At 54.9% G+C, this 17,871-nt stretch overlaps 25 non-coding genes and 6 pseudogenes across 25 annotated transcripts; all 31 read left to right on the top strand.

Moving 5' to 3' along the window:
- Positions 1–116: 116 nt before the first annotated feature.
- Positions 117–230, top strand: LOC121680356. The gene has a single exon (XR_006021667.1). It is a non-coding gene; the product is annotated as a U5 spliceosomal RNA (small nuclear RNA).
- A 155-nt stretch (positions 231–385) lies between these two features.
- On the top strand, positions 386–576 carry LOC121682255. Its single transcript, XR_006022485.1, has one exon. It is a non-coding gene; the product is annotated as a U2 spliceosomal RNA (small nuclear RNA).
- A 374-nt stretch (positions 577–950) lies between these two features.
- Positions 951–1,064, top strand: LOC121680359. Its single transcript, XR_006021668.1, has one exon. It is a non-coding gene; the product is annotated as a U5 spliceosomal RNA (small nuclear RNA).
- Positions 1,065–1,219: 155 nt separating this feature from the next.
- On the top strand, positions 1,220–1,410 carry LOC121682256. Its single transcript, XR_006022486.1, has one exon. It is a non-coding gene; the product is annotated as a U2 spliceosomal RNA (small nuclear RNA).
- Positions 1,411–1,766: 356 nt separating this feature from the next.
- LOC121680362 lies at positions 1,767–1,880 on the top strand. The gene has a single exon (XR_006021669.1). It is a non-coding gene; the product is annotated as a U5 spliceosomal RNA (small nuclear RNA).
- A 155-nt stretch (positions 1,881–2,035) lies between these two features.
- On the top strand, positions 2,036–2,226 carry LOC121682261. Its single transcript, XR_006022488.1, has one exon. It is a non-coding gene; the product is annotated as a U2 spliceosomal RNA (small nuclear RNA).
- A 370-nt stretch (positions 2,227–2,596) lies between these two features.
- Positions 2,597–2,710, top strand: LOC121680372. The gene has a single exon (XR_006021671.1). It is a non-coding gene; the product is annotated as a U5 spliceosomal RNA (small nuclear RNA).
- A 155-nt stretch (positions 2,711–2,865) lies between these two features.
- Positions 2,866–3,056, top strand: LOC121682269. The gene has a single exon (XR_006022492.1). It is a non-coding gene; the product is annotated as a U2 spliceosomal RNA (small nuclear RNA).
- Positions 3,057–3,410: 354 nt separating this feature from the next.
- Positions 3,411–3,524, top strand: LOC121681831. Its single transcript, XR_006022308.1, has one exon. It is a non-coding gene; the product is annotated as a U5 spliceosomal RNA (small nuclear RNA).
- Positions 3,525–3,679: 155 nt separating this feature from the next.
- LOC121682275 lies at positions 3,680–3,870 on the top strand. Its single transcript, XR_006022493.1, has one exon. It is a non-coding gene; the product is annotated as a U2 spliceosomal RNA (small nuclear RNA).
- Positions 3,871–4,074: 204 nt separating this feature from the next.
- LOC121681798 lies at positions 4,075–4,188 on the top strand. Its single transcript, XR_006022293.1, has one exon. It is a non-coding gene; the product is annotated as a U5 spliceosomal RNA (small nuclear RNA).
- A 155-nt stretch (positions 4,189–4,343) lies between these two features.
- On the top strand, positions 4,344–4,534 carry LOC121682284. The gene has a single exon (XR_006022495.1). It is a non-coding gene; the product is annotated as a U2 spliceosomal RNA (small nuclear RNA).
- Positions 4,535–4,881: 347 nt separating this feature from the next.
- On the top strand, positions 4,882–4,995 carry LOC121680378. The gene has a single exon (XR_006021672.1). It is a non-coding gene; the product is annotated as a U5 spliceosomal RNA (small nuclear RNA).
- A 155-nt stretch (positions 4,996–5,150) lies between these two features.
- On the top strand, positions 5,151–5,341 carry LOC121682291. The gene has a single exon (XR_006022496.1). It is a non-coding gene; the product is annotated as a U2 spliceosomal RNA (small nuclear RNA).
- Positions 5,342–5,696: 355 nt separating this feature from the next.
- On the top strand, positions 5,697–5,810 carry LOC121681836. The gene has a single exon (XR_006022311.1). It is a non-coding gene; the product is annotated as a U5 spliceosomal RNA (small nuclear RNA).
- Positions 5,811–5,965: 155 nt separating this feature from the next.
- LOC121684726 lies at positions 5,966–6,058 on the top strand (annotated as a pseudogene).
- A 1,556-nt stretch (positions 6,059–7,614) lies between these two features.
- LOC121684164 lies at positions 7,615–7,820 on the top strand (annotated as a pseudogene).
- A 348-nt stretch (positions 7,821–8,168) lies between these two features.
- LOC121680383 lies at positions 8,169–8,282 on the top strand. Its single transcript, XR_006021673.1, has one exon. It is a non-coding gene; the product is annotated as a U5 spliceosomal RNA (small nuclear RNA).
- Positions 8,283–8,437: 155 nt separating this feature from the next.
- LOC121682296 lies at positions 8,438–8,628 on the top strand. The gene has a single exon (XR_006022498.1). It is a non-coding gene; the product is annotated as a U2 spliceosomal RNA (small nuclear RNA).
- A 347-nt stretch (positions 8,629–8,975) lies between these two features.
- On the top strand, positions 8,976–9,089 carry LOC121680388. Its single transcript, XR_006021674.1, has one exon. It is a non-coding gene; the product is annotated as a U5 spliceosomal RNA (small nuclear RNA).
- A 1,806-nt stretch (positions 9,090–10,895) lies between these two features.
- Positions 10,896–11,107, top strand: LOC121684178 (annotated as a pseudogene).
- Positions 11,108–11,463: 356 nt separating this feature from the next.
- Positions 11,464–11,577, top strand: LOC121680392. Its single transcript, XR_006021675.1, has one exon. It is a non-coding gene; the product is annotated as a U5 spliceosomal RNA (small nuclear RNA).
- A 155-nt stretch (positions 11,578–11,732) lies between these two features.
- Positions 11,733–11,863, top strand: LOC121684352 (annotated as a pseudogene).
- Positions 11,864–13,401: 1,538 nt separating this feature from the next.
- On the top strand, positions 13,402–13,589 carry LOC121684121. Its single transcript, XR_006023036.1, has one exon. It is a non-coding gene; the product is annotated as a U2 spliceosomal RNA (small nuclear RNA).
- Positions 13,590–13,944: 355 nt separating this feature from the next.
- Positions 13,945–14,058, top strand: LOC121680398. Its single transcript, XR_006021686.1, has one exon. It is a non-coding gene; the product is annotated as a U5 spliceosomal RNA (small nuclear RNA).
- A 155-nt stretch (positions 14,059–14,213) lies between these two features.
- LOC121682299 lies at positions 14,214–14,404 on the top strand. The gene has a single exon (XR_006022503.1). It is a non-coding gene; the product is annotated as a U2 spliceosomal RNA (small nuclear RNA).
- A 384-nt stretch (positions 14,405–14,788) lies between these two features.
- Positions 14,789–14,902, top strand: LOC121680408. The gene has a single exon (XR_006021688.1). It is a non-coding gene; the product is annotated as a U5 spliceosomal RNA (small nuclear RNA).
- Positions 14,903–15,057: 155 nt separating this feature from the next.
- On the top strand, positions 15,058–15,248 carry LOC121682306. Its single transcript, XR_006022504.1, has one exon. It is a non-coding gene; the product is annotated as a U2 spliceosomal RNA (small nuclear RNA).
- Positions 15,249–15,599: 351 nt separating this feature from the next.
- Positions 15,600–15,713, top strand: LOC121680412. Its single transcript, XR_006021689.1, has one exon. It is a non-coding gene; the product is annotated as a U5 spliceosomal RNA (small nuclear RNA).
- Positions 15,714–15,868: 155 nt separating this feature from the next.
- On the top strand, positions 15,869–15,999 carry LOC121684368 (annotated as a pseudogene).
- A 1,538-nt stretch (positions 16,000–17,537) lies between these two features.
- LOC121683901 lies at positions 17,538–17,712 on the top strand (annotated as a pseudogene).
- The last annotated feature ends 159 nt before the right edge of the window (positions 17,713–17,871 follow it).

Genomic DNA, 17,871 nt, shown 5'->3' on the forward strand with positions numbered 1-17,871 from the left:
TTAAAGGGGATGTTGATACTGCAGTCTTGTTGCCACTGGGCAACGCCTTGGAGTCACCCTCACGTCCACGACCGGCGCCGTTCATGCTCTCCGTCCGGCGTGCCCTGTGGCAGCCATCGCTCGGGTTTCTCTTCATCTCGTACAAATCTTTCGCCTTTTACTAAAGATTTCCGTGGAGGGGAACTGCCCCGAGTTTACGGTATTTTTGGAAGCTCTGCTTCGGCGGAGCTGCACCTGCCTGTCCAAAGTCAAGCGTCGTGGTGTTTTGTTTTGCGGCGGCGGCGGCGGCGGCGGTCCGCTTTTGCTGGCCCCGCCTCCCCCCGTAACCATGTGAGCGCGGGGGGCGTCGCTAGAGGGGCCGCCGCACCCCGTGCAGTTGTGGGGTATCGCTTCTCGGCCTTTTGGCTAAGATCAAGTGTAGTATCTGTTCTTATCAGTTTAATATCTGATACGTCCTCTACCCGAGGACCATATATTAATCTGATTTTTGGAACAGGGAGACGGAAGAGGGGCTTGCTCCGTCCGCTCCACGCATCGACCCGGTATTGCAGCGACTCCGGGAACGGTGCACATTCCTTTGACTGTGTAAGAAAAGAACCAACCCAGTGGAACTGACTGACTGACTGACTGACTGACTGACTGACTGACTGTGATGAAATCCTCCTTAGCAGAGCAGACGCAGCAGCAGGAGTCCTTGCCAGGTGTTTTGGCCAACCGCGCCACCTCCCTTTTCGGCCCCTTTTGGGTTTTCCCGCCCTTTTACTCTTTTTTTTTTTTTTTTTTTTTTTTTTTTTTTTTTTTTTTTTTTTTTTTTTTTTTTTTACACATTTAAATTTAAAGGGGATGTTGATACTGCAGTCTTGTTGCCACTGGGCAACGCCTTGGAGTCACCCTCACGTCCACGACCGGCGCCGTTCATGCTCTCCGTCCGGCGTGCCCTGTGGCAGCCATCGCTCGGGTTTCTCTTCATCTCGTACAAATCTTTCGCCTTTTACTAAAGATTTCCGTGGAGGGGAACTGCCCCGAGTTTACGGTATTTTTGGAAGCTCTGCTTCGGCGGAGCTGCACCTGCCTGTCCAAAGTCAAGCGTCGTGGTGTTTTGTTTTGCGGCGGCGGCGGCGGCGGCGGTCCGCTTTTGCTGGCCCCGCCTCCCCCCGTAACCATGTGAGCGCGGGGGGCGTCGCTAGAGGGGCCGCCGCACCCCGTGCAGTTGTGGGGTATCGCTTCTCGGCCTTTTGGCTAAGATCAAGTGTAGTATCTGTTCTTATCAGTTTAATATCTGATACGTCCTCTACCCGAGGACCATATATTAATCTGATTTTTGGAACAGGGAGACGGAAGAGGGGCTTGCTCCGTCCGCTCCACGCATCGACCCGGTATTGCAGCGACTCCGGGAACGGTGCACATTCCTTTGACTGTGTAAGAAAAGAACCAACCCAGTGGAACTGACTGACTGACTGACTGACTGACTGACTGACTGACTGTGATGAAATCCTCCTTAGCAGAGCAGACGCAGCAGCAGGAGTCCTTGCCAGGTGTTTTGGCCAACCGCGCCACCTCCCTTTTCGGCCCCTTTTGGGTTTTCCCGCCCTTTTACTCTTTTTTTTTTTTTTTTTTTTTTTTTTTTTTTTTTTTTTTACACATTTAAATTTAAAGGGGATGTTGATACTGCAGTCTTGTTGCCACTGGGCAACGCCTTGGAGTCACCCTCACGTCCACGACCGGCGCCGTTCATGCTCTCCGTCCGGCGTGCCCTGTGGCAGCCATCGCTCGGGTTTCTCTTCATCTCGTACAAATCTTTCGCCTTTTACTAAAGATTTCCGTGGAGGGGAACTGCCCCGAGTTTACGGTATTTTTGGAAGCTCTGCTTCGGCGGAGCTGCACCTGCCTGTCCAAAGTCAAGCGTCGTGGTGTTTTGTTTTGCGGCGGCGGCGGCGGCGGCGGTCCGCTTTTGCTGGCCCCGCCTCCCCCCGTAACCATGTGAGCGCGGGGGGCGTCGCTAGAGGGGCCGCCGCACCCCGTGCAGTTGTGGGGTATCGCTTCTCGGCCTTTTGGCTAAGATCAAGTGTAGTATCTGTTCTTATCAGTTTAATATCTGATACGTCCTCTACCCGAGGACCATATATTAATCTGATTTTTGGAACAGGGAGACGGAAGAGGGGCTTGCTCCGTCCGCTCCACGCATCGACCCGGTATTGCAGCGACTCCGGGAACGGTGCACATTCCTTTGACTGTGTAAGAAAAGAACCAACCCAGTGGAACTGACTGACTGACTGACTGACTGACTGACTGACTGACTGTGATGAAATCCTCCTTAGCAGAGCAGACGCAGCAGCAGGAGTCCTTGCCAGGTGTTTTGGCCAACCGCGCCACCTCCCTTTTCGGCCCCTTTTGGGTTTTCCCGCCCTTTTACTCTTTTTTTTTTTTTTTTTTTTTTTTTTTTTTTTTTTTTTTTTTTTTTTTTTTTTACACATTTAAATTTAAAGGGGATGTTGATACTGCAGTCTTGTTGCCACTGGGCAACGCCTTGGAGTCACCCTCACGTCCACGACCGGCGCCGTTCATGCTCTCCGTCCGGCGTGCCCTGTGGCAGCCATCGCTCGGGTTTCTCTTCATCTCGTACAAATCTTTCGCCTTTTACTAAAGATTTCCGTGGAGGGGAACTGCCCCGAGTTTACGGTATTTTTGGAAGCTCTGCTTCGGCGGAGCTGCACCTGCCTGTCCAAAGTCAAGCGTCGTGGTGTTTTGTTTTGCGGCGGCGGCGGCGGCGGCGGTCCGCTTTTGCTGGCCCCGCCTCCCCCCGTAACCATGTGAGCGCGGGGGGCGTCGCTAGAGGGGCCGCCGCACCCCGTGCAGTTGTGGGGTATCGCTTCTCGGCCTTTTGGCTAAGATCAAGTGTAGTATCTGTTCTTATCAGTTTAATATCTGATACGTCCTCTACCCGAGGACCATATATTAATCTGATTTTTGGAACAGGGAGACGGAAGAGGGGCTTGCTCCGTCCGCTCCACGCATCGACCCGGTATTGCAGCGACTCCGGGAACGGTGCACATTCCTTTGACTGTGTAAGAAAAGAACCAACCCAGTGGAACTGACTGACTGACTGACTGACTGACTGACTGACTGACTGTGATGAAATCCTCCTTAGCAGAGCAGACGCAGCAGCAGGAGTCCTTGCCAGGTGTTTTGGCCAACCGCGCCACCTCCCTTTTCGGCCCCTTTTGGGTTTTCCCGCCCTTTTACTCTTTTTTTTTTTTTTTTTTTTTTTTTTTTTTTTTTTTTACACATTTAAATTTAAAGGGGATGTTGATACTGCAGTCTTGTTGCCACTGGGCAACGCCTTGGAGTCACCCTCACGTCCACGACCGGCGCCGTTCATGCTCTCCGTCCGGCGTGCCCTGTGGCAGCCATCGCTCGGGTTTCTCTTCATCTCGTACAGATCTTTCGCCTTTTACTAAAGATTTCCGTGGAGGGGAACTGCCCCGAGTTTACGGTATTTTTGGAAGCTCTGCTTCGGCGGAGCTGCACCTGCCTGTCCAAAGTCAAGCGTCGTGGTGTTTTGTTTTGCGGCGGCGGCGGCGGCGGCGGTCCGCTTTTGCTGGCCCCGCCTCCCCCCGTAACCATGTGAGCGCGGGGGGCGTCGCTAGAGGGGCCGCCGCACCCCGTGCAGTTGTGGGGTATCGCTTCTCGGCCTTTTGGCTAAGATCAAGTGTAGTATCTGTTCTTATCAGTTTAATATCTGATACGTCCTCTACCCGAGGACCATATATTAATCTGATTTTTGGAACAGGGAGACGGAAGAGGGGCTTGCTCCGTCCGCTCCACGCATCGACCCGGTATTGCAGCGACTCCGGGAACGGTGCACATTCCTTTGACTGTGTAAGAAAAGAACCAACCCAGTGGAACTGACTGACTGACTGACTGACTGACTGACTGACTGACTGACTGACTGTGATGAAATCCTCCTTAGCAGAGCAGACGCAGCAGCAGGAGTCCTTGCCAGGTGTTTTGGCCAACCGCGCCACCTCCCTTTTCGGCCCCTTTTGGGTTTTCCCGCCCTTTTACTCTTTTTTTTTTCTCGGGTTTCTCTTCATCTCGTACAAATCTTTCGCCTTTTACTAAAGATTTCCGTGGAGGGGAACTGCCCCGAGTTTACGGTATTTTTGGAAGCTCTGCTTCGGCGGAGCTGCACCTGCCTGTCCAAAGTCAAGCGTCGTGGTGTTTTGTTTTGCGGCGGCGGCGGCGGCGGCGGTCCGCTTTTGCTGGCCCCGCCTCCCCCCGTAACCATGTGAGCGCGGGGGGCGTCGCTAGAGGGGCCGCCGCACCCCGTGCAGTTGTGGGGTATCGCTTCTCGGCCTTTTGGCTAAGATCAAGTGTAGTATCTGTTCTTATCAGTTTAATATCTGATACGTCCTCTACCCGAGGACCATATATTAATCTGATTTTTGGAACAGGGAGACGGAAGAGGGGCTTGCTCCGTCCGCTCCACGCATCGACCCGGTATTGCAGCGACTCCGGGAACGGTGCACATTCCTTTGACTGTGTAAGAAAAGAACCAACCCAGTGGAACTGACTGACTGACTGACTGACTGACTGACTGTGATGAAATCCTCCTTAGCAGAGCAGACGCAGCAGCAGGAGTCCTTGCCAGGTGTTTTGGCCAACCGCGCCACCTCCCTTTTCGGCCCCTTTTGGGTTTTCCCGCCCTTTTACTCTTTTTTTTTTTTTTTTTTTTTTTTTTTTTTTTTTTTTTACACATTTAAATTTAAAGGGGATGTTGATACTGCAGTCTTGTTGCCACTGGGCAACGCCTTGGAGTCACCCTCACGTCCACGACCGGCGCCGTTCATGCTCTCCGTCCGGCGTGCCCTGTGGCAGCCATCGCTCGGGTTTCTCTTCATCTCGTACAAATCTTTCGCCTTTTACTAAAGATTTCCGTGGAGGGGAACTGCCCCGAGTTTACGGTATTTTTGGAAGCTCTGCTTCGGCGGAGCTGCACCTGCCTGTCCAAAGTCAAGCGTCGTGGTGTTTTGTTTTGCGGCGGCGGCGGCGGCGGCGGTCCGCTTTTGCTGGCCCCGCCTCCCCCCGTAACCATGTGAGCGCGGGGGGCGTCGCTAGAGGGGCCGCCGCACCCCGTGCAGTTGTGGGGTATCGCTTCTCGGCCTTTTGGCTAAGATCAAGTGTAGTATCTGTTCTTATCAGTTTAATATCTGATACGTCCTCTACCCGAGGACCATATATTAATCTGATTTTTGGAACAGGGAGACGGAAGAGGGGCTTGCTCCGTCCGCTCCACGCATCGACCCGGTATTGCAGCGACTCCGGGAACGGTGCACATTCCTTTGACTGTGTAAGAAAAGAACCAACCCAGTGGAACTGACTGACTGACTGACTGACTGACTGACTGACTGACTGTGATGAAATCCTCCTTAGCAGAGCAGACGCAGCAGCAGGAGTCCTTGCCAGGTGTTTTGGCCAACCGCGCCACCTCCCTTTTCGGCCCCTTTTGGGTTTTCCCGCCCTTTTACTCTTTTTTTTTTTTTTTTTTTTTTTTTTTTTTTTTTTTTTACACATTTAAATTTAAAGGGGATGTTGATACTGCAGTCTTGTTGCCACTGGGCAACGCCTTGGAGTCACCCTCACGTCCACGACCGGCGCCGTTCATGCTCTCCGTCCGGCGTGCCCTGTGGCAGCCATCGCTCGGGTTTCTCTTCATCTCGTACAGATCTTTCGCCTTTTACTAAAGATTTCCGTGGAGGGGAACTGCCCCGAGTTTACGGTATTTTTGGAAGCTCTGCTTCGGCGGAGCTGCACCTGCCTGTCCAAAGTCAAGCGTCGTGGTGTTTTGTTTTGCGGCGGCGGCGGCGGCGGCGGTCCGCTTTTGCTGGCCCCGCCTCCCCCCGTAACCATGTGAGCGCGGGGGGCGTCGCTAGAGGGGCCGCCGCACCCCGTGCAGTTGTGGGGTATCGCTTCTCGGCCTTTTGGCTAAGATCAAGTGTAGTATCTGCGCTTGCCAAGAAGAAGGCGATGTCACTGGGGGTGGGTGCTTGCACCCTCCGGCTGGAGTTTCCGGTGGATTTAGGTGTGGAGGTGACCCGTGGCTTCGTGGCAGAGAAGATCCTGAGGGATGAGCTGGGGCTGTCGGGAAAGGAGGTCCTGTGTCTGCAGGCTGCTCGGCCGCCTTTTCAGTACGAGGTGACGTTTCGGGAGGTGTCCTTTCTGCATGCGACGATGAGGCGATGGCAGGAGATCCGGAAGCGGGATGACGACAACGTGCTGTGGAAGTGCGGTTGGGAGTTTGGAGAGGAGATGTACACGGTGGTGATCCATGTCTTCAACCCGCACGTGCTGGAGAAGGACATCAGGTCGTTTTTGGAGAGGTATTGTAGCCGGATTGCTGAGGGGGAGAAGATCGTGGACGAGTTTGGATTTTGGACGGGGAAGAGGAGGTATCGAGTGACGTTTCATCTGCGGCCGAATGGAGAGTGGATGATTCCGCCTCATGAGTTCGCGTTGGGGGCAGACCGCGGCAGGTTGTTTGTGCCTCAACTGCCGAACACTTGCTGGACTTGTGGACAGCGTGGACATTTGCGGGGTGAGTGTAAGGCTAAGCCGTGCTATCGGTGTGGGACTGTGGGGCATTTAGCCAATGTTTGTAAGGCTGCAAGGACTTGTAATTTGTGTGGGAAGGGGGACCATTTGTTTGTGTCATGTCCGAAAAGGAGTAGTTATGCTGGGGTGGTGGCTGGTGGGTCTATTGCTGTGTCTGGTGGTGGTGGGAGGCAGGTTGCTGGGGGTACTGTGTTGCAGGTTGTTGCCCCGGCTCCCAAAGTGGTGCCGGTGGCAGTTTCGCCTGTGTTGGAAGGACCTGGAGGGACTGGAGGCACGTTGAAGGATGCGCCGCATGGCCGCCAAGATGGCCGACTGGGAGACAAAGGGATGGGGAAGCACATGGCTGCCATGCAGACGGTGGGAGGAGTCGCTGCCGAGGTGGAGAGGAAGACGGTTGGAGATTGGGCGGAGCATACCGAATCGCAGGAAGTGGAGATGGCAGGTATGGCGGAGATGGCTGGGAAGCGCCCCCTGGAGGATGGGGGTCCGGATGACACTCCGGTGAGGCGTCTGCGGACGGGGGCGTTGGTCCCCGGTCCTTCGTTGCCCCCGGAGGCCGGGCCTGGTACTGCGAGTGGTCAGGTGGTGGTGGAGCCGGACGGAACGGATAGCTCGGCGGGCTCTGTGCGGGAGGTGTTGCCTGCTGGGGGGGTGGTTTCTCCCACCCCCCCTGCCCAGCTGGTGGGATGGGATGTGGACAGCTTGAAACGGACTTTGGGTATGGACTAGTCGGGTCCTGGTGGTGGGGAGGAGAAGTGATGGGGAGGTTGTGTTTGTGCTGGGTTGATGTATGTTTTGTGAGGGTTGGGGTGGATTAAAGTTTGTGGGTGGGTTGGTTTTTGCTGTGTTTGGCCGGGCCTGCGTGCCTGGGCCCTTGTGATTATGTGTTATTGTTTATGGTGGCAGCCTCTAGTCTAGCTTAAATTAACTTCCTTCTGTATCTTTTGTGTGTTGTGTGTATTATATGTGTATCTCCTGTGTGTTGTAGTTTCAAGGCTGCTGTGCTCTGTTTATATTCAATAAAAAAAAAAAAAAAAAAAAAAAAAAAAAAAAAATCTGTTCTTATCAGTTTAATATCTGATACGTCCTCTACCCGAGGACCATATATTAATCTGATTTTTGGAACAGGGAGACGGAAGAGGGGCTTGCTCCGTCCGCTCCACGCATCGACCCGGTATTGCAGCGACTCCGGGAACGGTGCACATTCCTTTGACTGTGTAAGAAAAGAACCAACCCAGTGGAACTGACTGACTGACTGACTGACTGACTGACTGTGATGAAATCCTCCTTAGCAGAGCAGACGCAGCAGCAGGAGTCCTTGCCAGGTGTTTTGGCCAACCGCGCCACCTCCCTTTTCGGCCCCTTTTGGGTTTTCCCGCCCTTTTACTCTTTTTTTTTTTTTTTTTTTTTTTTTTTTTTTTTTTTTTTACACATTTAAATTTAAAGGGGATGTTGATACTGCAGTCTTGTTGCCACTGGGCAACGCCTTGGAGTCACCCTCACGTCCACGACCGGCGCCGTTCATGCTCTCCGTCCGGCGTGCCCTGTGGCAGCCATCGCTCGGGTTTCTCTTCATCTCGTACAAATCTTTCGCCTTTTACTAAAGATTTCCGTGGAGGGGAACTGCCCCGAGTTTACGGTATTTTTGGAAGCTCTGCTTCGGCGGAGCTGCACCTGCCTGTCCAAAGTCAAGCGTCGTGGTGTTTTGTTTTGCGGCGGCGGCGGCGGCGGCGGTCCGCTTTTGCTGGCCCCGCCTCCCCCCGTAACCATGTGAGCGCGGGGGGCGTCGCTAGAGGGGCCGCCGCACCCCGTGCAGTTGTGGGGTATCGCTTCTCGGCCTTTTGGCTAAGATCAAGTGTAGTATCTGTTCTTATCAGTTTAATATCTGATACGTCCTCTACCCGAGGACCATATATTAATCTGATTTTTGGAACAGGGAGACGGAAGAGGGGCTTGCTCCGTCCGCTCCACGCATCGACCCGGTATTGCAGCGACTCCGGGAACGGTGCACATTCCTTTGACTGTGTAAGAAAAGAACCAACCCAGTGGAACTGACTGACTGACTGACTGACTGACTGACTGTGATGAAATCCTCCTTAGCAGAGCAGACGCAGCAGCAGGAGTCCTTGCCAGGTGTTTTGGCCAACCGCGCCACCTCCCTTTTCGGCCCCTTTTGGGTTTTCCCGCCCTTTTACTCTTTTTTTTTTTTTTTTTTTTTTTTTTTTTTTTTTTTTTACACATTTAAATTTAAAGGGGATGTTGATACTGCAGTCTTGTTGCCACTGGGCAACGCCTTGGAGTCACCCTCACGTCCACGACCGGCGCCGTTCATGCTCTCCGTCCGGCGTGCCCTGTGGCAGCCATCGCTCGGGTTTCTCTTCATCTCGTACAAATCTTTCGCCTTTTACTAAAGATTTCCGTGGAGGGGAACTGCCCCGAGTTTACGGTATTTTTGGAAGCTCTGCTTCGGCGGAGCTGCACCTGCCTGTCCAAAGTCAAGCGTCGTGGTGTTTTGTTTTGCGGCGGCGGCGGCGGCGGCGGTCCGCTTTTGCTGGCCCCGCCTCCCCCCGTAACCATGTGAGCGCGGGGGGCGTCGCTAGAGGGGCCGCCGCACCCCGTGCAGTTGTGGGGTATCGCTTCTCGGCCTTTTGGCTAAGATCAAGTAGCAGAGATAGCGATGGTGGCCATTGAAACATGGACGGGGATCCCGAAGTTCGGAATTCGAATCCTGGTGCCGGTGGAGAGAAGGCAGATGATGACTCGGGAGGTTTTTGGAGCGAAGATCGTGAAGGAGATATTTCAGGTGACGGACAAGGAGGTGCTGTGCCTGCAGGGAGCGGTGGATGGGACCTGTTTTGACGTGACCTTCCGGACGTTGGCGGGGATGAATGAGGCGTATCGGCGGTGGACTACGACGGCGGGGAAAGCTGTGGCGGCGGGGATGTGTGCGGCGAAGTGGGGCGCGACCAACACTGTCATCGTGCAGGTTTTCAACCCCCACGTGCTGTTGGATGATGTCTGGAGCTTTCTGGAGCGGTACTGCGTGGACCTGTCTGATGGGCAGCGGATCTTGGACTCCAATGGATTTTGGACAGGGAAGTGGAGTTTCATTGCGGGCTTTCGTTCGTCGGGGGGTCGTGTGTTGCGGCCTCCCTACGCGTTTGCTCTGGGACCTGACCGTGGGAGAGTGTTCATACCGGACTTGCCAAGTGAGTGCTGGGGGTGTGGGGGTGTGGGGCATTTACGTGGGGAATGTAATGTGAAGTCATGTTTGCGTTGTGGGGCTGTGGGGCATGTGGTGAAAGACTGTACTGAGTTGAAGGAGTGTGTTTTGTGTGGGGGGACTGATCATTTGTTTGCTGGGTGTGCTAAACGGCGCAGTTATGCTGGGGTGGTGACTGGCGCTGTGGGGGCTCCTGCTCTTGGTACGGGGGCTCCCGCGGTGTCGGGTGAGGGGAAGCAGAGGCCTGCAAAGACGGTGCCGGTGGTGGAGAAGACGGGGTCTGGGAGTGGAGTGTTGGTGCCGGTGCCTGCTGTGTCTGCTGGTGGTGTGGTGGCTGGGCCGCAGGGTAGCCAGGTTGGCTGCTCGGCGGCTACGGCTACCGCTAAGCCGCATGGCGGGCAAGATGGCCGCCCGAAGGTCAAAGGTGCGGCTGGGTCAGAGGTCGTGGCTGTGGGGAAGGCGGTGGAGTCCAGCTGGGCGGATGCTTCTGCTTCGCAGGAGCAGGAGATGGTGGAAGTGTCGGCGGCGGCGGGGGCAGTGAAGCGCCCTCTAGTGGATGGGAGGGCAACGGCAGGTCCTGTGAGTCGGCAGAAGTTGGAGACGACGGTGGCTGTTTCAGAGGGGGCTCCGCCCCCGGTGGTCGGAGGTGGAAGTGCACAAGGGCCGGGGAGGGAGGAGAGGCCGCCCCCTACTGTTCAGGTGGGGGGTTGGGACGTGGAGAGCGTAAAGCGGGCGATGGGTTTGGGTTGATGTGTTTTGAGTGATGGGGTTGTGTATCTGTGTCTCTGTGGTTGTGGGTGTGCTGGCTGGATGTATGGGGTGGATTAAACAGGTGTTATGGGTGGGTAAGATTTTTTGTGTATCCTGTAAGATTTTTTGCATGTACATGTGTGTTTTTCGCTGTGTTTGGCCGGGCCTGTGTGCCTGGGCCGTTGTGTTGTTATGTGTTATTGTTTATGGTGGCAGCCTCTAGTCTAGCTTAAATTAACTTCTTTCTGTATCTTTTGTGTGTTGTGTGTATTATATGTATATCTCCTGTGTGTTGTATTTTCAAGGCTGCTTCGCTCTGTTTATGTTCAATAAAAAAAAAAAAAAAAAAAAAAAAAAAAAAAAAAAAAATCTGTTCTTATCAGTTTAATATCTGATACGTCCTCTACCCGAGGACCATATATTAATCTGATTTTTGGAACAGGGAGACGGAAGAGGGGCTTGCTCCGTCCGCTCCACGCATCGACCCGGTATTGCAGCGACTCCGGGAACGGTGCACATTCCTTTGACTGTGTAAGAAAAGAACCAACCCAGTGGAACTGACTGACTGACTGACTGACTGACTGACTGACTGACTGTGATGAAATCCTCCTTAGCAGAGCAGACGCAGCAGCAGGAGTCCTTGCCAGGTGTTTTGGCCAACCGCGCCACCTCCCTTTTCGGCCCCTTTTGGGTTTTCCCGCCCTTTTACTCTTTTTTTTTTTTTTTTTTTTTTTTTTTTTTTTTTTTTTTACACATTTAAATTTAAAGGGGATGTTGATACTGCAGTCTTGTTGCCACTGGGCAACGCCTTGGAGTCACCCTCACGTCCACGACCGGCGCCGTTCATGCTCTCCGTCCGGCGTGCCCTGTGGCAGCCATCGCTCGGGTTTCTCTTCATCTCGTACAAATCTTTCGCCTTTTACTAAAGATTTCCGTGGAGGGGAACTGCCCCGAGTTTACGGTATTTTTGGAAGCTCTGCTTCGGCGGAGCTGCACCTGCCTGTCCAAAGTCAAGCGTCGTGGTGTTTTGTTTTGCGGCGGCGGCGGCGGCGGCGGTCCGCTTTTGCTGGCCCCGCCTCCCCCCGTAACCATGTGAGCGCGGGGGGCGTCGCTAGAGGGGCCGCCGCACCCCGTGCAGTTGTGGGGTATCGCTTCTCGGCCTTTTGGCTAAGATCAAGTGTAGTATCTGTTCTTATCAATCGGAATACCCGAGGCAGCGATGGCGGATTTGATGGAGCAGACGAAGGGGATTCCGAGATATGCTATTCGGTACCTGATCCCGGAGGCAAGGAGGACGGAGCTGGATCGGGCAGGGTTTGGAGAGGTCATCCTGAAGGGCGTACTGGGATTATCGGGAGCGGACGTCCTGTGTTTACAGGATTACCCGGCGTTGGGGAGGCATGACGTCACGTTCAAGACGGAGGAGGATCTGCGCGTGGCGTTCGGGAAGGGAAAGGGAGACCCAAGGATCGTGGGAATAAAGCGCGTGGTGTGGAGCGCAGCCAACGTGGTCGTGGTGCAGGTCTTCAACCCGCACGTATTGGAGCTGGACGTCCGGGGGTTCCTTAGCCGGTACTGTAGCGCAGTGTCACCGGGGGAGAAGGTCACAGACGGCAACGGATTTTGGACGGGCAAGTGGAGGTATAGTGTGCGGTTTCGCTTTTCTGGGGAGGGCCGCCAGCTGCGGCCTCCACATTTGTTTGCACTGGGGACAGACCGTGGGAGGGTGTTTTTACCGGACTTACCTACTGTTTGTTGGGGATGTGGGGAAGAGGGGCATTTGAGAAGCGAATGTGTGGCGCAGCGGTGTGTGCGTTGTGGGGTGGTGGGGCACGTGGTGAAGGACTGTGGGGAGAGAAGGGAGTGTTCCTTGTGCGGGTCTAAGGATCACCTCTTTTTGAGGTGTCCGAAGAGACAGAGTTACGCGGGAGCGGTGGTGGGGAGAACTGGCGGTGGGGGGGTTTCTGTTTCCCCCGCAGGGGCTCCTCTGGTGACGGGTGTGCTGGAGAGGAGGCCGACGGGACCGCCGGCGGTGGGCACGAGCGGAGGAACGGGAGCAGCAGGATCGGCTGGTGGAGTGGGAGCTGGGCCGCATGGAGGCAGCCTGGTGGCTACGGCTACCGCTAGGCCGCATGGCAGCCAAGATGGCCGCCCAGAGGTCGGAGGGTCGGCGGGGTCGAAGGGCAGGCCGGGCGTGGCTATGGAGAGTGTCGGGGTGCTGAGCTGGGCGGAGGCAACGGCTTCCCAGGAAGAGGAGATGGCGGAGTTGGCGATGGTGTCGGGGAAGCGCCCCCTGGAGGGCGGAGGTCCGGAGAGTGCTCCCGTGCGGCGTCAGCGGCCGGGGGAGGGGGTGGCGGCCTTTGATCGCCCCCTGCCCCTGGTGGCGGAGTCGGGAACTACGGGCGGTTTGGTGGAGCTGGAGTCGGACGAGTCGGCGGATTCGGTGGAGTCGGTGACGGAGAGGCGGACCGTAGGACGGGGGAGTCGCCCCCCTCCTGCCCAGCTTGCTGGGTGGGATGTGGATAGCTTGAAGCGGACTATGGGCATGGATTAGTGGGTTGCTGGTGGTGGGATTGTGTAAGTGCGGGTGTTTTATGGTGTGTGGGGAGGATTAGGGATGTTTGTGTGTGGGTGGGTTGGGATTGAGTTATGGGGTTTGTTTTTGGCTGGGCCTGTGTGCCCGAGTTCTTTTCTATGGGGCGTTTGTGCCCGTATGTTGCAGCCTTTCTTTTTTCTCTTTTTCTCTTTCTGTGCTTTCTGTGTTCTTCTTGTTCTGGCTGTAACTATGATTTGATAATGATTATGATTTGGTATGAATAAACTTCAATATAAAAAAAAAAAAAAAAAAAAATCTGTTCTTATCAGTTTAATATCTGATACGTCCTCTACCCGAGGACCATATATTAATCTGATTTTTGGAACAGGGAGACGGAAGAGGGGCTTGCTCCGTCCGCTCCACGCATCGACCCGGTATTGCAGCGACTCCGGGAACGGTGCACATTCCTTTGACTGTGTAAGAAAAGAACCAACCCAGTGGAACTGACTGACTGACTGACTGACTGACTGACTGACTGACTGTGATGAAATCCTCCTTAGCAGAGCAGACGCAGCAGCAGGAGTCCTTGCCAGGTGTTTTGGCCAACCGCGCCACCTCCCTTTTCGGCCCCTTTTGGGTTTTCCCGCCCTTTTACTCTTTTTTTTTTTTTTTTTTTTTTTTTTTTTTTTTTTTTTACACATTTAAATTTAAAGGGGATGTTGATACTGCAGTCTTGTTGCCACTGGGCAACGCCTTGGAGTCACCCTCACGTCCACGACCGGCGCCGTTCATGCTCTCCGTCCGGCGTGCCCTGTGGCAGCCATCGCTCGGGTTTCTCTTCATCTCGTACAAATCTTTCGCCTTTTACTAAAGATTTCCGTGGAGGGGAACTGCCCCGAGTTTACGGTATTTTTGGAAGCTCTGCTTCGGCGGAGCTGCACCTGCCTGTCCAAAGTCAAGCGTCGTGGTGTTTTGTTTTGCGGCGGCGGCGGCGGCGGCGGTCCGCTTTTGCTGGCCCCGCCTCCCCCCGTAACCATGTGAGCGCGGGGGGCGTCGCTAGAGGGGCCGCCGCACCCCGTGCAGTTGTGGGGTATCGCTTCTCGGCCTTTTGGCTAAGATCAAGTGTAGTATCTGTTCTTATCAGTTTAATATCTGATACGTCCTCTACCCGAGGACCATATATTAATCTGATTTTTGGAACAGGGAGACGGAAGAGGGGCTTGCTCCGTCCGCTCCACGCATCGACCCGGTATTGCAGCGACTCCGGGAACGGTGCACATTCCTTTGACTGTGTAAGAAAAGAACCAACCCAGTGGAACTGACTGACTGACTGACTGACTGACTGACTGACTGACTGTGATGAAATCCTCCTTAGCAGAGCAGACGCAGCAGCAGGAGTCCTTGCCAGGTGTTTTGGCCAACCGCGCCACCTCCCTTTTCGGCCCCTTTTGGGTTTTCCCGCCCTTTTACTCTTTTTTTTTTTTTTTTTTTTTTTTTTTTTTTTTTTTTTTTTTTTTTTTTTTTTTTTTTTTTTTTTTTACACATTTAAATTTAAAGGGGATGTTGATACTGCAGTCTTGTTGCCACTGGGCAACGCCTTGGAGTCACCCTCACGTCCACGACCGGCGCCGTTCATGCTCTCCGTCCGGCGTGCCCTGTGGCAGCCATCGCTCGGGTTTCTCTTCATCTCGTACAAATCTTTCGCCTTTTACTAAAGATTTCCGTGGAGGGGAACTGCCCCGAGTTTACGGTATTTTTGGAAGCTCTGCTTCGGCGGAGCTGCACCTGCCTGTCCAAAGTCAAGCGTCGTGGTGTTTTGTTTTGCGGCGGCGGCGGCGGCGGCGGTCCGCTTTTGCTGGCCCCGCCTCCCCCCGTAACCATGTGAGCGCGGGGGGCGTCGCTAGAGGGGCCGCCGCACCCCGTGCAGTTGTGGGGTATCGCTTCTCGGCCTTTTGGCTAAGATCAAGTGTAGTATCTGTTCTTATCAGTTTAATATCTGATACGTCCTCTACCCGAGGACCATATATTAATCTGATTTTTGGAACAGGGAGACGGAAGAGGGGCTTGCTCCGTCCGCTCCACGCATCGACCCGGTATTGCAGCGACTCCGGGAACGGTGCACATTCCTTTGACTGTGTAAGAAAAGAACCAACCCAGTGGAACTGACTGACTGACTGACTGACTGACTGACTGACTGACTGTGATGAAATCCTCCTTAGCAGAGCAGACGCAGCAGCAGGAGTCCTTGCCAGGTGTTTTGGCCAACCGCGCCACCTCCCTTTTCGGCCCCTTTTGGGTTTTCCCGCCCTTTTACTCTTTTTTTTTTTTTTTTTTTTTTTTTTTTTTTTTTACACATTTAAATTTAAAGGGGATGTTGATACTGCAGTCTTGTTGCCACTGGGCAACGCCTTGGAGTCACCCTCACGTCCACGACCGGCGCCGTTCATGCTCTCCGTCCGGCGTGCCCTGTGGCAGCCATCGCTCGGGTTTCTCTTCATCTCGTACAAATCTTTCGCCTTTTACTAAAGATTTCCGTGGAGGGGAACTGCCCCGAGTTTACGGTATTTTTGGAAGCTCTGCTTCGGCGGAGCTGCACCTGCCTGTCCAAAGTCAAGCGTCGTGGTGTTTTGTTTTGCGGCGGCGGCGGCGGCGGCGGTCCGCTTTTGCTGGCCCCGCCTCCCCCCGTAACCATGTGAGCGCGGGGGGCGTCGCTAGAGGGGCCGCCGCACCCCGTGCAGTTGTGGGGTATCGCTTCTCGGCCTTTTGGCTAAGATCAAGTGTAGTATCTGTTCTTATCAATCGGACTACCCGAGGCAGCGATGGCGGATTTGATGGAGGAGACGAAGGGGATTCCGAGATATGCTATTCGGTACCTGATCCCGGAGGCGAGGAGGACGGAGCTGGATCGGGCAGGGTTTGGAGAGGTCATCCTGAAGGGAGTACTGGGATTATCGGGAGCGGACGTCCTGTGTTTACAGGATTACCCGGCGTTGGGGAGGCATGACGTCACGTTCAAGACGGAGGAGGATCTGCGCGTGGCGTTCGGGAAGGGAAAAGGAGACCCAAGGATCGTGGGAATAAAGCGCGTGGTGTGGAGCGCAGCCAACGTGGTCGTGGTGCAGGTCTTCAACCCGCACGTGTTGGAGCTGGACGTCCGGGGGTTCCTTAGCCGGTACTGTAGCGCAGTGTCACCGGGGGAGAAGGTCACAGACGGCAACGGATTTTGGACGGGCAAGTGGAGGTATAGTGTGCGGTTTCGCTTTTCTGGGGAGGGCCGCCAGCTGCGGCCTCCACATTTGTTTGCGCTGGGGACAGACCGTGGGAGGGTGTTTTTACCGGACTTACCTACTGTTTGTTGGGGATGTGGGGAAGAGGGGCATTTGAGAAGCGAATGTGTGGCGCAGCGGTGTGTGCGTTGTGGGGTGGTGGGGCACGTGGTGAAGGACTGTGGGGAGAGAAGGGAGTGTTCCTTGTGCGGGTCTAAGGATCACCTCTTTTTGAGGTGTCCGAAGAGACAGAGTTACGCGGGAGCGGTGGTGGGGAGAACTGGTGGTGGGGGGGTTTCTGTTTCCCCCGCAGGGGCTCCTCTGGTGACGGGTGTGCTGGAGAGGAGGCCGACGGGACCGCCGGCGGTGGGCACGAGCGGAGGAACGGGAGCTGCAGGATCGGCTGGTGGAGTGGGAGCTGGGCCGCATGGAGGCAGCCTGGTGGCTACGGCTACCGCTAGGCCGCATGGCAGCCAAGATGGCCGCCCAGAGGTCGGAGGGTCGGCGGGGTCGAAGGGCAGGCCGGGCGTGGCTATGGAGAGTGTCGGGGTGCTGAGCTGGGCGGAGGCAACGGCTTCCCAGGAAGAGGAGATGGCGGAGTTGGCGATGGTGTCGGGGAAGCGCCCCCTGGAGGGCGGAGGTCCGGAGAGTGCTCCCGTGCGGCGTCAGCGGCCGGGGGAGGGGGTGGCGGCTTTTGATCGCTCCCTGCCCCTGGTGGCGGAGTCGGGAACTACGGGCGGTTTGGTGGAGCTGGAGTCGGACGAGTCGGCGGATTCGGTGGAGTCGGTGACGGAGAGGCGGACCGTAGGACGGGGGAGTCGCCCCCCTCCTGCCCAGCTTGCTGGGTGGGATGTGGACAGCTTGAAGCGGACTATGGGCATGGATTAGTGGGTTGCTGGTGGTGGGATTGTGTAAGTGCGGGTGTTTTATGGTGTGTGGGGAGGATTAGGGATGTTTGTGTGTGGGTGGGTTGGGATTGAGTTATGGGGTTTGTTTTTGGCTGGGCCTGTGTGCCCGAGTTCTTTTCTATGGGGCGTTTGTGCCCGTATGTTGCAGCCTTTCTTTTTTCTCTTTTTCTCTTTCTGTGCTTTCTGTGTTCTTCTTGTTCTGGCTGTAACTATGATTTGATAATGATTATGATTTGGTATGAATAAACTTCAATATAAAAAAAATCTGTTCTTATCAGTTTAATATCTGATACGTCCTCTACCCGAGGACCATATATTAATCTGATTTTTGGAACAGGGAGACGGAAGAGGGGCTTGCTCCGTCCGCTCCACGCATCGACCCGGTATTGCAGCGACTCCGGGAACGGTGCACATTCCTTTGACTGTGTAAGAAAAGAACCAACCCAGTGGAACTGACTGACTGACTGACTGACTGACTGACTGACTGACTGTGATGAAATCCTCCTTAGCAGAGCAGACGCAGCAGCAGGAGTCCTTGCCAGGTGTTTTGGCCAACCGCGCCACCTCCCTTTTCGG

Source organism: Alosa sapidissima, chromosome 1 (genome assembly GCF_018492685.1).
Source record: "Alosa sapidissima isolate fAloSap1 chromosome 1, fAloSap1.pri, whole genome shotgun sequence".
NCBI classification, from domain to species: domain Eukaryota; kingdom Metazoa; phylum Chordata; class Actinopteri; order Clupeiformes; family Clupeidae; genus Alosa; species Alosa sapidissima.